The sequence below is a fragment of the Pogona vitticeps genome, chromosome 4 (assembly GCF_051106095.1).
Source record: "Pogona vitticeps strain Pit_001003342236 chromosome 4, PviZW2.1, whole genome shotgun sequence".
Taxonomy (NCBI): domain Eukaryota; kingdom Metazoa; phylum Chordata; class Lepidosauria; order Squamata; family Agamidae; genus Pogona; species Pogona vitticeps.
Window position 1 is genome coordinate 13,929,486 of NC_135786.1, and position 14,605 is coordinate 13,944,090.

Below are 14,605 nucleotides of genomic sequence, written 5' to 3' on the forward strand. Positions count from 1 at the left end.
AGATCCCAGCCGTGAAAGCCTTCGAGAATACATTATCCCTCTTCCTCCCCTTGTAGGAGCCCAAAGAAACTAGAAGGGGTGAGGCTTTAGCATTCCCCTCTACCTGTGGTGAGTTTCCCTTAACACATACGAGCTAGAGGCATGTACACTATGGCTAAAAAGGTTGAAACTGAGGTTGTCCTGCTTTGGGCACATCATGAGAAGTCAGGTTTCTGTAGAAAAGACAATAATCCTTGGAAAGGTGGAAGGCAGCAAGAAAGGAGGAAGACCAAATACAAAAGGGATTGATCCCTAAAAGAAGCCACAGGCTTGAGCTTGCAAGAGCTGCTGTAGATAAGGCATTTTGGAAATAACTCATTCATTGTTGTTGTTTAGTCGTTTAGTCGTGTTCGACTCTTCGCGACCCCATGGACCAGAGCACGCCAGGCCCTCCTATCTTCCACTGCCTCCTGGAGTTGTGTCAAATTTATTTTGGTTGCTTCAATGACACTGTCCAACCATCTCATCCTCTGTTGTCCCCTTCTCCTCTTGCCTTCACACTTTCCTAACATCAAGGTCTTTTCCAAGGATTCTTCTCTTCTCATGAGATGAGATGTTGTTGGAAAAGAGTGTTTATGATGACCAGCTTGTTCTCTTGGCAAAACTCTATTAGCTGTTGCCCTGCTTCATTTTGAACTCCCAGGCCAAACTTTCCTGTTGTTCCTTTTATCTCTTGACTCCCAAATTTAACATTCTAATCCCCTACAATGAGACGAACATCTTTCTTTGGTGTCAGTTCTAGAAGGTGTTGTAAATCTTCATAAAACTGTTCAATTTCAGTCTGCTCAGCATTGAGGGTTGGAGCATAAACTTGGATTACTGTGATGTTGAAAAGTCTGCCTTGGATTCGTATTGACATCATTCTATCATTTTTGAGATTATATCCCATTAGAGCTTTTTCCACTCTTTTGTTGACTATGAGGGCTACTCCATTCCTTCTACAGGATTCTTGCCCACAATAGTAGATATGATAATAATCTGAATTGAATTTGCCCATTCCTGTCCATTTTAGTTCACTAATGCCCAGGATGTCAATGTTTATTCTTGCCATCTCCTGTTTGACCACATCCAGCTTCTCAAGGTTCATAGATCTTATATTCCAGGTTACTATGCAGTATTTTTCTTTGCAGCATCGGACTTTCCTTTCACTTCCAGGCACATCTATCGCTGAGCGTCCTTTCGGCTTTGGCCCAGCCACTTCATTAGCTGTGGAGCTACTTGTCCTCCACTCTTCCTCAGTAGCATGTTGGATGCCTTCTGACCTGAGGGGCCCATCTTCTAGCGTCATATCTTTTAGCCTTTTGTTTCTGATCATGGGGTGTTCTTGGCAAAGATGCTGGAGTTGCTTGCCAATTCCTACTCCAGGTGGATTGCGTTTAGTCGGAACTCTCCACTATGACCTGTCTGTCTTGAGTGGCCCTGCATGGCATAGCCCATAACTTCCCTGAGTTACTCAAGCCCCTTTGCCACAACAAGGCAGCAATCCGTGAAGGGTTCCCATAAGTCATTCAAGTCCCATAAGTCATTCATAGGGCCCCCATAAGTCAGAGATGACTTAATGGCACATAACTACAACAACAGAGGCCAAGAGCACATTGAATTCCTCTCTTACTGACAGATATACAGAGAGGATTTTTCTCTTGTTATGCTTCTGAACCTCTCACACCAGAAGAGAAACCCAAGGCACAAGCAGAATCGGAACCAATGGCTGATGTGTAACGAGGAGGATGCACTGTCAGAGCCTCAGTTCCTGCTTACACCAAGGACCAAACAACACTAAATTGTAAGGGTTGCCTGGTAACTATGCTGGCAGAGTGCAGCAGCCTAGTCCAGAGCAATTAGCTATTGAAGCAAGAATACAGTGGGGTCTTGACTTGAGAACTTAATCCGTATTGGAAGGCGGTTCTCAAGTCAAAAAGTCTGTAAGTCAAGTCTCCATTGACCTACAGTGCATTGAAAACCGATTAATCCCGTAACAGGCCATTTTTGTTCCATTTTGGTTTTTTTCTGGTCTGTAAGTCAAATCTCAGTCTGCAAGTCAAACCTAAATTTTGCGGCCAGAGAAGTCTGTAACTCAAAAAGTCTGTAAGTCAAGCCGTCTGTAAGTCAAGGGTCCACTGTAACTTCTCTGGAGACTTGTAGTGAAACATGGGGAGGGGGGGAATTAATAGTTTAGAAAATACATTTATGGATACCAGAGAAAGAAAGGGGAACTTTACATTATGTGCCAGAGTTCCCAGAACTAATTTCTGCAGGGTTGCTGCTCTAATTTTTTTAAGCAGCAGCAGTTGACCTCAAAGAGAAAAGGAGGGAGAAAGACAGTCTGAAAGTAACAATCTAAACAGATCTGGAAAAAGATTAAAAGGGGGTTTATCTCCCTTATTGCACATCAGTCACTATTTGCTTTGGTGCTCATTTCCACAGAAACATGTTGCTAGAAACCATAGGCTTTCTGTTTATTTAATTACTGGAACTGGGGTTGGGGCTGATAGATAGATAGATAGATAGATAGATAGATAGATAGATAGATAGATAGATAGATAGATAGATAGATAGATAGATAGATAGATAGATAGATAGATAGATAGATAGATAGATAGATAGATAGATAGATAGATAGATAGATAGATAGATAGTAATACAGTATATTACATGTAATATATGTACTGTAATTAATATATGTAAAGGGAAATGGTAGAGATATTCCTTTCAAAATTAAAATACCTCCACCTCCAGCATGGCTAATACATATAATATTCCCATTGATGGTAAACCTACCTTTTCCATACAGCTCAGTTACTGGGCCCCGCTATAACTCAGTCTGAGAACATGGTTCTGAAGTAACACATACCCTTCCAATATTGATACTTACCTCTATACCCCACCACTTCCCCAGCTGTTTCTTCTAATAAGTACTCTGCAAAATATCCTAATGCAATAATATTTGCACCACCCCCAGCTGCCACCTGTCCTCTTGAAATGTTGCCGTTTTCTAAGCTAAGGCTAATTCTTTTCTGTTTCTGTATGTCATGGAGGGATAATGTGGAGAAAAATACGTAAATACTTCACAGAGAGAGAGAAAATGAGAGAGAGAGAGAGAGAGAGAGAGAGACCCCACTAGCCTAGTTTTACAGGAAGCTCTGTACATCTGGAACCTAACAGGACTAATAAAAATGTAGGCTTCTGAACAGAGCTTTGCCTGCAAATCTCAGCTGAACTGTGTTCATCCCACAGTTGGCTACAAATTCATTTGTTTGCATGAAGCGGGAAATGAAATGAAGATGAAAAAGGAATCGCTTACATAGAATTAGCCCTGCCTGATAGGGGAGGTGTTATGTACAAGTAAGCATTGCAGGGCCCTAATCCAGGTTAGGACTTTTATAATTAAGAATGGAAAATCACTGAAATTCTGGATTGCACATCTGGGTTGTATAAGGCTAAGGAGCCATGGTAATTTTCGGTAAATTAAACACATCTGACCTTCTCTCTCTCACACACACACACACACACACACACACAGAGAGAGAGAGAGAGAGAGAGAGAGAGAGAGAGACTTTCCCAGCAGTGGTGATTTTGGGGAATTGAAGCCTACCCCCCATCCCAATCCTGAAGGGCCCCCCCCCCGGCTTCTCCGTGATGAAAGGGATTTCACAGCCGCCTTGGACCTTTGGCGGGGGGGGAGGATTGATTCCGCCCCTGAAAAATCACCACAGTTGGTGACATCATCAGCCTTATGTAGCATAATTTATGGAAGAGGGTGTCAAACAATAACTTCTACCTGCGCCAATAAAGGCTTGGGTTTTTGCTCGTCATGTTCATTAACCCGTCGTTTCAATTTGTGTTTCATTCAAACCGACAGATTTGCACACGCCGGTAAGATGATCAGTAGTTCTCAGCAGTGATTCTGGCCTTCTTTTGTAGTGTACAGAGACCTTCAGAGGAAGGAGCACGCAAACCATCTGTTTTATGTTGCAAAGAGATTGTTGGGTTGTGGCTTTGCTCCAAATAGCATATATATTTTTTCCAAATACTCTTCATGGGAAACTGAAGCCAATTTTTTTTACTTTATTGAATTATCCTATTAAACTCATATGGGTCCAAATGGAATTGGTCACTGTGATCTCAGTAGCTACAGGGAATGGTGTGCATTGAGAAAGTGTCTAAGAAGGGTTATAAGTTTATTCAAGGCTGGGAAAGAATTGTTTTTTTATAGAGCAATGGTTCCCAGTTATAAGGTTTCTGATGATCCTGCATAGAGATGGGGACGAATATAAAAACTGATCAGTTTTTCTGACGAATATAGCCAATTTGTCATATATTCGTCGATCCGTATTTGTAAAATTTTAAATCAGGACAAATACGGCTTGACGAATATTTCCTCGGTTTTTTTCATTGATCCGTTCATATTTGTCTATGTGACGGCCTTCCTCAAGACTCACAAAGGGAGGTCACCACGTCACTTTAACACTCCTTACACCACTTTACTGCCACCAACCATTCCTTATAAAATAACTCATACATAAGGGCAGTATAAGTTTCAAAATAAAAACTTGGTTTATTGGGTACAAACATAAAGGAATGGTAAATCACTATTAATGAGATAATCAATCAATCACTGTTTCTCAGGCACTAGCTATCACAGACTCTTTCTCACTGACTCTCACTGACTCTAAGAACACTTTAACTCTCAGCTCATTCTCTCATCTTAAGTTCCAGTCAGCAATCTCCTATCTGACCCTTCTTTCTCTCACACACCCCTTTATACACCAGCTCCTCCCCTTAAGTTCCACCCTCCGTCACACCATTGAGCGATGACTCACTGCCCCAGCTGTGATGGACAGGTGAGGTCAGGGCTGCCCGTTACAGTCTATATTCGTTACCCCGTTTGGGGGCCTTTCGAAGCTTGCTGGCGCAATTCGAAGCTCTGGCCAATCAGGACATAGATCCTGGATTGGCATGTCCAGCAGCCAATAGCTGCTGAAACATGTATCTACTTTTACAGATGCTACATATAAGCTTTTCCCATCCAGCTGTTCCCCACTTCTGTTCGTGCTCTCCAGAGTGAGAACAGTTGCTGCTCACTGGCTTGCTGGTGCTCTTGCAGTTTCGCTTTTGCGGCAGCAAAGCAAAGACTGATATTTTTCTTTTTCATCATTATTCCTCAATCGTCATCAACTTTACTGGGAATTTGGGGAGGGATTTCAGGTAGCTTAGGCTACTTCTTCGGAAGGGCTTAATTTCATTCCAAATTCAAATCAATCAAACCTTTTTCCCCCCTGGAGCCTTGTGTGTCTGTGTGTGTGTGTATATATGTATATACCCTATATGTATCCATCATTCCTTTTTCTTCCAAAACTGTGTGTGTGTGTGTGTGTGTGTGTGTGTGTGTGTGTGTGTGTGTGTGTGTGTGTGTGTGTGTGTGTGTGTGTGTGTGTGTGTGTGTGTGTGTGTGTGTTTTCTTTTTGGACTTTTTTGGCTTCTCTGCCACAGTGGGTTGGGGGAGGATTTTCCTAATTGCATTATACTGGGGGGGGGGGCTTTGTTTAGGCAGGCAGGTCACATGTTAGTAAAAGAATTACACCACCATCATTCTAAAAATAAAATTTATACACACTGAGCCTCTATTAGTTTTCGTCCTCAATCTCCATTGCTTTATTTGTTTAGTTGGTTTTATTAGGCAGGCAGTAGAAAATGAAGGGATTTCTTCAGGGGCAATCCAAGGGGAAGAAGGCTGTGAAGCTATGCAGGCTAGGTTGCAGCACCGTCATCACAACCATCACATGCACAACCATGCCTACGATAACCAGTGCTGCCACTGTCCCTCCTCTGGTGGCCTTGCAGGCAGGCATGGGACCAGAGCTTCCAGAGGTGCCAAAAGAACTGTCGCTCCTCTTCCTAGAGGAATCTGAGGAGTTACTGGTTTCCGAAGATCCCCAGTCCGATTTGGAATCGGTAATGGCAGGGCAGGCTCCACTGACCCATCTCTCTCCCCAGAGTCATCTGTTCTCTCCTCCCAGGCCAGCAGCACCCCTGGGACACAGAGTTCTTCCCAGGCCGGCAGTCAGGGGCAGCCAATGGGTCCTCGTTTGGGCAAAAATGGCAGAGGGGCCATGTGGAATCATTTCATGGCGCTCAGCAATGACCCATGGCTGGCATGCTGCAATGCCTGCCTTGTGGTGGTCCGGAGGGGGGCACACCCCAGGCATCTGTCCTCCACCATCCTCCACCAGCATCTGGAGAGGCACCGCCCAAGGCTCCTGTCCAGGGAAGGCACTTCATCCGTGCCGTCTGGGAGAGGAAAAGAGCAGCTCTGGGGGAGGCAGAAGGGAGGCAGGAGGAGGTGCCTCCTTTCAAAAGGGCAGCTGCAGGGGTTTCGGGGGCCGGGAGCATGAGGCAGGCCATGCTCCACAAAGTGGCACCCGTTGGGTCCGCAATGACCCACAGCCGGAGGAGGTAACCCATGGCTACATGGTCACAGATGCTGGGCGGAACAAGTTGGTGGCATTGAACGCTGTGGGCTTTGAGGGCATTGTATGCATGGCACACAAATTACATCTTGTGGTGCGTGATGCCCTTGGCCTGGACAGCCACGTTAAGTCTGAGTGGGACGTAGGCATCCGGGATATGCGGGCACTCCTGGAGCAATGCCGCCAACTGGTGGGCCACTTCTCCTGCAGCCTGAAAGCTGCCCGCCAGCTGCGTGAGAGGCAGGAGGAGGTGGGTCAGGAGACCCACGTTCTCCTGACAAACCTGCCCACCAGGTGGAACTCCATCTACACCATGGTGTCCCACCTGGTGGAGCAGAAGGCCGTTTTGGAGGACATCATGCCCATTCTGCCCGGGGGAGAGAGGTGGGGATCAGTGCCACAGATTGGCCTGCTTTCTGGCTGCCATGTGCCTGAGTGCCTGACGCAGCCAAAAATCCTGCTGTGCTGCCAGATACCTCCATGCCTCCAGTCCTCCTGAGGACAAACTCTACTTCACTGGCAAATGTAATGTTGTGTTGAGCTGAAAACAAACATGGTGCCTGATGCATGCCCCTGCCAAAGGGACCTCTCATTCTGCTTGGGCTAAATATAACTCCCTCAATGTCATGGGCTTCTGTGCCATCTGGTAAACTCTCCTGGGGGGACCCAATTTGTGGGTGAATAACTCTGAGTTCTGATATCCAATCTTCACCAAAGTTGGCAGGCGTGTTGGGGAAAGACATAGGAAGCTCCGCTGTGATTCTGGAGTCTCTAAGTACCTGGGGGGAGCTTTCATGGGGTGGTCCTCTTTGTGATTTTATAACTTGGGTTTCTGTGATCCAATGTTCACAAAACTTTTAGGTCTTGTGGACATGCATCTGTGGAAGCTCCCCTGCAGATTTTGTGTCTCTAGGTCATTGGGGACCAGTGTTATAGCTGTTTATAATGCAGAGGAATTGACAGATCGATTCATCAAAGAATACAGTATTTGTATATTTGTATCCATTGATCTGTTAACCTTGACGAATAACGGATGAAAATGAATCACCATTTTTTTTATTCGTCACTATCTCTAATCCTGAACTATAGTACTCAGATGTTTTGAAATACATTGGATCCTCTGGTCTGTGTAAAGAAATTCTTCTGGATATTATTTGCATGACCACAGTTCAACTACCTCTTATAAATCCAGTTCTGAAAGGGAGGTATCCAGAGAACACATAAATTAACATCTTGTGAAATTGAAATGTTCATAGCAACGAGTTACTTCTCACTTTTCAATTGCTCAGCTTTCATTAATTAATTTTTAGACCTAACTTTCCAAGCTCTACAAATCACTGAATTGGGGTGCAAGCCAAACCTTGTTCTTGTTGCACATTGCTAGTAATAAAAATTAAACCAAAAATTAGCACTGCAGATCTAGAAGGGACTCTATGGATCATCAATTCCAGCCCCTGTCAAGGAGACACAGTGGGGAATTGAGCTCCCAACCTCTGGCTCTGCAGCCCGATACCTAAGCCACTGAACTATCCAGCAGTACTTTTATATGACCTCCATTTTTAATTCCATTTCCAGAAAGTTACAAGTGGCAATGCCTTTAATGTGGAAGGAATCCAAGTGGAGTGAGATGGGGTGGAAAGGATATGGCTGGTACAAATATCGTTGTCGTTTAGTCGTGTCTGACTCTTCGTGACCCCATGGACCAGAGCACGCCAGGCCCTCCTGTCTTCCACTGCCTCCCGGAGTTGGGTCAAATTCATGTTGGCTGTTTTGATGACACTGTCCAACCATCTCATCCTCTGTCGTCCCCTTCTCCTCTTGCCTTCACAAGAAGAGTAAATGCATCCCATTTACTGCAGTGGGCTGATTTTTGCTGAAACTCAAATACACAAGAGGGGAATTAGGAAGCAGGGCTATTGAATGCAGTAGGGAGTCTTGTTGTGAACCACTCTTTATTTCTTTTCTGGGCTTACATATATATGTACAGTAATATATGTACAGAAGCAGGCTACATCAACAACATTATCTTGGGCATTTACTATATTTTTTTTTGACCCATAGTAGGAAATAAATTGTATGCACATAAATCTGTATCTATTGAATTTCTCCACAGTCACATAACAATTTGTCCTGTATCCAAGTAGCCCCATTTTACTTGATTTTTCTTTGATCTACTTTGCTTTGAAATCTATTAAGTGGCTTCCAGATGGTCCAGCTAGAGTATCGAACCTGATAGGTTCAGCATTCACCCTCTTGACAAGATGTGTTGATTTTGCTCTCCATAGCTTTAGCCTAGCCTCATCTGATCCAACATTTGCAGAAAACATTTCTTCAAATTTAGTGGTCATCTTGCAGCTTGGTGTCCATGAAGTGGATGGGTTTGGTGCTGTATTACTTTCTTTTGCTCATTATTTTCTAGCACCTCTTGACATACTTCTGGAGGGACAAGACCAGACAAATAATAGACTTTTTCAATGGGTTAGGTTCCAGGCAGGCAGTAATAATGACAGCGAATCACTCTAAGCCTCAAATTATTTATCTTTGACAGAACGGCAACCACGTTAAAGTAAAGGTAATTTGTCAGCATGTTCTTGAGGCTATATGGCAGTTGCCAGAGAAGTGGAAAGCTTGAAACAACTATATAAAACATGAACAATTAATATGAAGGATTAAACTTGTGCTTTATGCTAGCTTTGATACCTGAAATCTGTGTTAATAGACAGGATAATCAGGAAACTTCAGACTGAACCTGCATGTTACAAAGCATTGTGCTACTGCATACTTCCAAAACAAAAAGGTGTGTTTTTGTGCTGGAGAGAAGAAAACGGTTAAATCCCTGGTAGCAGGGTGGGACACAGCTTCATACAAGCAGTTTGACAAACTGGGGAAGCTTTCAACCAGATGTCCTTTAAGTAGCTGTCTGCATGTAAGACTTATGCCTTGTAATTGTGCTGCAGTTGATGCTACCATAAGTCACAGAAGTGTGAAATCTCTGTTGGAGTTATTTGAACCTTGTATACTGCCTTTAACAGGTTCAGTTGGGAGGGACCTTTATGGGCTGTCGATGAGTCCAACAGTAAACAATTGTTCCTTTCCCATTACTGAGTTCAGAGAGAGCCATGCCTCTCTGCTTCAGTGTATTTTCCTCTCTTTTCTTTTAGTCTGCTGGCAGTTACGCAGAACATAGTATACCAGAGTCTGCTGGAAGCAGGCTGTGAGTCTGTTGAAGCCTGCCACTTGTAAGCAGTCATTTCTGTTCAGTATGGTGTTTAATCTATTCAACCATGAGTAGATAAAATCTTTTTTTATTTTTTTCTCTTACCAGTGTCTCAAATTGAATTATTGAGCCTGTAAGTGCCAGTTGATGAAACAATAAGGGTGTACAGTGGTGCCTCGCTTGACGAGGATGATTCGTTCCGTTGAAACAGCTGTTAAGCAAAATCCTTGTCAAGCGAAAAGAAAAAGCCCAGTGAAATGCATTGAAAAATGGTTCAATGCGTTCCAATGGCTAAATAGCGTCCAGCGAAGATCCTCCATAGGGTGGCCATTTTCAGTGTCTGTAAATCGAGGAATCCGCCATAAAACACAGTGGGGAGCTATTTTGCACAGCAGGCATCTTCAGAGGACAGCAAAAACTTCATCTTCAAGTGGTTTCGTTGTTTAACAAGGCAATCGTTAAGCGAGGCACCACTGTATGTGCTCTGGAGAGACGTGAAACTAATTCTGCTCTGCACCACTAGAGGTTTTTTAATCAAAATGCAGAATTCTGCAACAAGTTGTACGTAGCAACATATGACCCTGTGTGGTCTCCACACAACTAATTTCTCATAGAGTCTTAGGATGGATTATTTTGTGCCATATGATCATTGCTGACAGCCAAGTCAGTTTGCATGCCAAATACAAAAACAGCAATGTGTTCCTCAAAGTTTTTTGTCTCTAGAACTTTATAACCCACAGGAGACCAGTGTTCGCTATAGTTTGCTCCCCCATCTCTGCTACACTTCTCAGAAATCACAAAATGCAATGCTGTGATGTTACATTGGCTGTACTATGAGTCACTGTTTCACATTGATCCAAGTGGTTTAAAAGAAACCTCATCTTGTACTGTAATAATTATAGCAAAACGGCAGTTCTGGGAGAGAATAAGTGAGTTCCCCTCTGACAGAAATCTCAGACTGCAGGTTTATTGTTTTAAAAAGAGTTTTTTAAAGTTTAAAGTATTGAAGCAACTAAATTTCAGCTGTGTAGGTAGCTACTGTAAAGTTAATGGCAGCCTCCCAGAAGTCATTTTATTTAACAAGGCATCTGTCAACTTGTTTTCCAAAGGAAGGCAATGAGGCATGGAGCTTGTAAAAAGGACCAAATTTAGGAGCATTTCTGGAGCATTAACAGCTTCTGCAAAAGTTGCTGACACAACCCGAGTTTGCTTGTGAAGACAAAGGGGAAGGGGGTGAAATCAGTAGCACAGATGAGGTAGTCTTCAGAGGGGCTTCAGATAATTTTTGAAGGAAAATAAAAATGTTAATGCCTAAAATTATGCATTGTCAGCATTAATTCGCTAATCCATTTGGTTACTTACAAATAAAGAATAAAACTAACAGCCTTAAGAGAGCATCAACGCACGGACTGCTCCAGTCAATATTGCCAAGCTTACAGATGTGCATGGCAAAAAAAAATGTTTATCTTCTCATTTTGGGTTCCTTCCTTCCTTCCTTCCTTCCTTCCTTCCTTCCTTCCTTCCTTCCTTCCTTCCTTCCTTCCTTCCTTCCTTCCTTCCACATACAAGCTGCCCTTTTCCTGCCAAGGAGACCTAAAGAACCCTTAAAACCACTCTAAAGAAGAAGAGACAAAGCAAAGAGAATCAGCTTATTCCAAAATCAGTCAACAGTACATGAGAAAGAAAAATCATCCTCATACCTACAAAGGCGCTAGTTTATATTGTCGCATTTGAAATAGCAAAGTGAATTCAGTGCTACTCACCCAGCAGAACAGACCCTCTGTGCCTGGGTGGTGCAGTAGGAAAGAGCCAAAGAAGCAGTCAGCTAACTAGTCACTAGTTGCTTGGCAGACACAGACACACTGACCAAAATAAACACAAAATTAAGAGCATCAAGAGAGAAATGCCTCAGACTGTGCCTAATCAACAATACCTGCATAGCCCAGTGGCACACTGGAACATTCACTCACAAAGTCCACCCCACTGCCCCACACACACACACCACAGAAGTGAACAAAACAATTCCCCAAAACAAAGCAAAATCTACATCTTTAAAAGATTAATTACAAAGTAAATTGATGAAACAGTAAGTTTTTTAAAATCAATCAAACAGGGAAAGCAACTATATCCACACAAGGGGAAAAATAGCAAAATAAAACACACATACACAAACACAGCTTCTTTCCCAAAACCAAGATTTGTGTATGTGTGTGTTTTATTTTGCTATTTTTCCCCTTGTGTGGATATAGTTGCTTTCCCCGTTTGATTGATTTTTAAAAACTTACTATTTAAAAACTTACTATATACAGTATATATATGCAGGTAAAAATATACCCCCCCCAAAAAAACCCAACTAGAAAAAGGAGAGATTTCTTTCCCCTTTACCACTTTATGCTTTCTATTTTCTTCTTAGAGCCCAGCAGGCAGCAGCAAAAATAATCCAAGAAAGAACAGGACTGAAAAGAGTGCTAGATCGACTGTTTCTCTTCACCCACCTTCCCTCCCTCGCCTCTGCCGCCATCGCTGCCATTGTGCTCCTTTCTCTGCAGCCAACCCTGCAATTTCCCCCTCCCCTCTTTTTCTTGTTGCTACCTTTGCTGCAGCTGCCAACATGAAATGAACATAGTGACCTGTAAGGGAATGCCTCTTCCATGTTAACCATAAGATCTGGCTCCAGTAAGGTCCCAAAAATGAAGGACGAGTCCCTGAAAGAACCAGAAAGGGATTCAAACTGAAAGTTTTTCTTGCTTGCATCCCTATTCCGTATCATGATTCAACCTCAGTGAGCTTAAAAAAGGTGAATGAAATACAAAAAAATTCTGTATGTATGCTGAATGTGTAACTTCTGTGATACAGTATTTCCAGATTAATTGCAGAGATTCCATCTCCCATCCACACACAAAATTCATTTCACCATATTCTTAATTCCCACAGCAACAAGGCCTCCCTAAGGACAGTATCTCATAATAAGCCACTTCTTCTGAGCTTCCGAAGAAACTTTCCCTCAAGTCTTCGCATTTGTTTTTCTTGCAGAAATCAAACATGTTTTTCTTGAAGGTTTTCACGGCTGGGATCCGATGGTTGTGTTGTGGGTTTTCCCGGTTGTTTGGCCGTGTTCGTAAGGTTTTTCTTCCTAACGTTCCTAACTCTGTGTTCTGAATACTGTCCTCTGAAGATGCCGGCCACAGAGACTGGCGAAACGTTAGGAAGACAAACCTTAAGAACACAGGCAAACAACTCGGAAAACCCATCTGTGTTTTAAATGACTGGTCTGCATGAACACTGCTTTCCTTAGACAGCCTTTTGCATGCATGCCTACTGAGCAAAAACACGGATGTTCCACGTTGCATAGTTATTTGTAGCCTTAGGGCAGGAAAACCCATATTAGTGAACATACAGCAAAGATTTGCCCAGTATCACCTTTAGAATCTTATTTATCAGATGAAAGGTGAGTAATTCTGAGCTAGAACAAAGATATAATAAACACAATTTTGGCCTTTGTGCTGTTTGCCAAGTGATTAAAGTGGTTGAGAAAGTTTATAAGCACACTATTAAATTTTGCAGGAAACAGACAATTTTAATGGCACTTAAAAGAGATCAAAACATTGGTGGGGAGGATAGACGTGTGAAATATGTTGCGTGGAAGAAAGTTGTAGTATGTGGGAAAGCACTACTAAAATTTCATTTCCTCCTCCTAATCCAGCAGTTTTAAAAGGAAGAAAACCAAAGATGGGAATAAGTTTGTTTTGTGGAATATATTTCCTCAAAATATCTTCACCGGTGTGATCAGTAGCAATGTTGACTGGTACTTTGGGAGTTTTACCTCCATAAAGTCACTTTTTCTATCTCTAAAGGGAAGATCAGTGAATACACAGTGACCTTACAAGCACGTCACTGTGAGAGAGTAGAAATAGGCACAGGCCACCAGTACGGTGATTTGTGCTGGTTCATTTATTAGCCAAACAGATGTTTTGGCACTTCCCAGTCCTGCCTCATCCAGCAGCCATCCACTCAGAGGCTTTACCTAATAGAAGACTTTACCTAATAGAGTGGTTTAGCTTGTCATTATCTCATAGATACTGCCACACCAATATAAAGACAGCTAATGTCATTTGGAAGTAGGGTTGCTAGATATGGAGGTGTGATGTTCAGATTCAAATCCTCCTGCAGCTTGCTGCAGAATTGGATCAGCTGTTAGTACTCAGCTGATCTTATTTGGCAGAATCCTGTTGGAGATTTATACATCCCTAAGTTAAATTGCATAACTTAGTGTGATAAATTGCTGCTATCTAACAAGGTGCTTCTTATACCAGGAGGCAGACACTCAATTGCATAACAGACATGCACCTAGTAATATGTTCAGAGTCTTGTTAGCTGGCAGAAATTTGCCATGGTGAACTGTGTGCAGTGTAGTTTGACTTACACATGTGCAAATCATGCTTTTTAAATTAAAAAATAAATAAAACTAGGGAAACTTCCTGGAGGCCCAGGAACTGAAAAGAGCATGATTGTTACAAATAAGAGGTGATGCTCATTGCAGATGGATTGCTTGATACAGTTTTCTGATAAGCTATTTTATTGAAATTATTCATATTTCCTTGTTTGAATTCTCAAAGCTGCTTCTATGGCAATGAAAAGTGAAATATTACGATCAAGATTCCAGTTGCTTCACCTTAGTTAGACTTAATTAGACATAGTATGTGTGTATATTTGTACATTTAATGTTAGACACATTAAGGAAGGGGCAAAGTGCACTAATGTCACAACTAGCACACGAGAAATGTCAAACGTCAGCCCAAAATTGGAGGGTGAGATAAATTCTCCACAGCTCAGATGAGAAGCTGCCAATAATGACTTACTTACTTATTACAACTATTTTTAA

At 42.5% G+C, this 14,605-nt stretch overlaps 1 long non-coding RNA gene across 1 annotated transcript; it reads right to left on the bottom strand.

Annotated features, from left to right (window-relative positions):
• Positions 1-8,457: 8,457 nt before the first annotated feature.
• LOC144588758 (uncharacterized) lies at positions 8,458-11,741 on the bottom strand. Its single transcript, XR_013544445.1, has 2 exons — positions 11,487-11,741; positions 8,458-8,942 (listed from the first exon to the last, which is right to left on the bottom strand). It is a non-coding gene; the product is annotated as an uncharacterized LOC144588758 (long non-coding RNA).
• Positions 11,742-14,605: the final 2,864 nt, after the last annotated feature.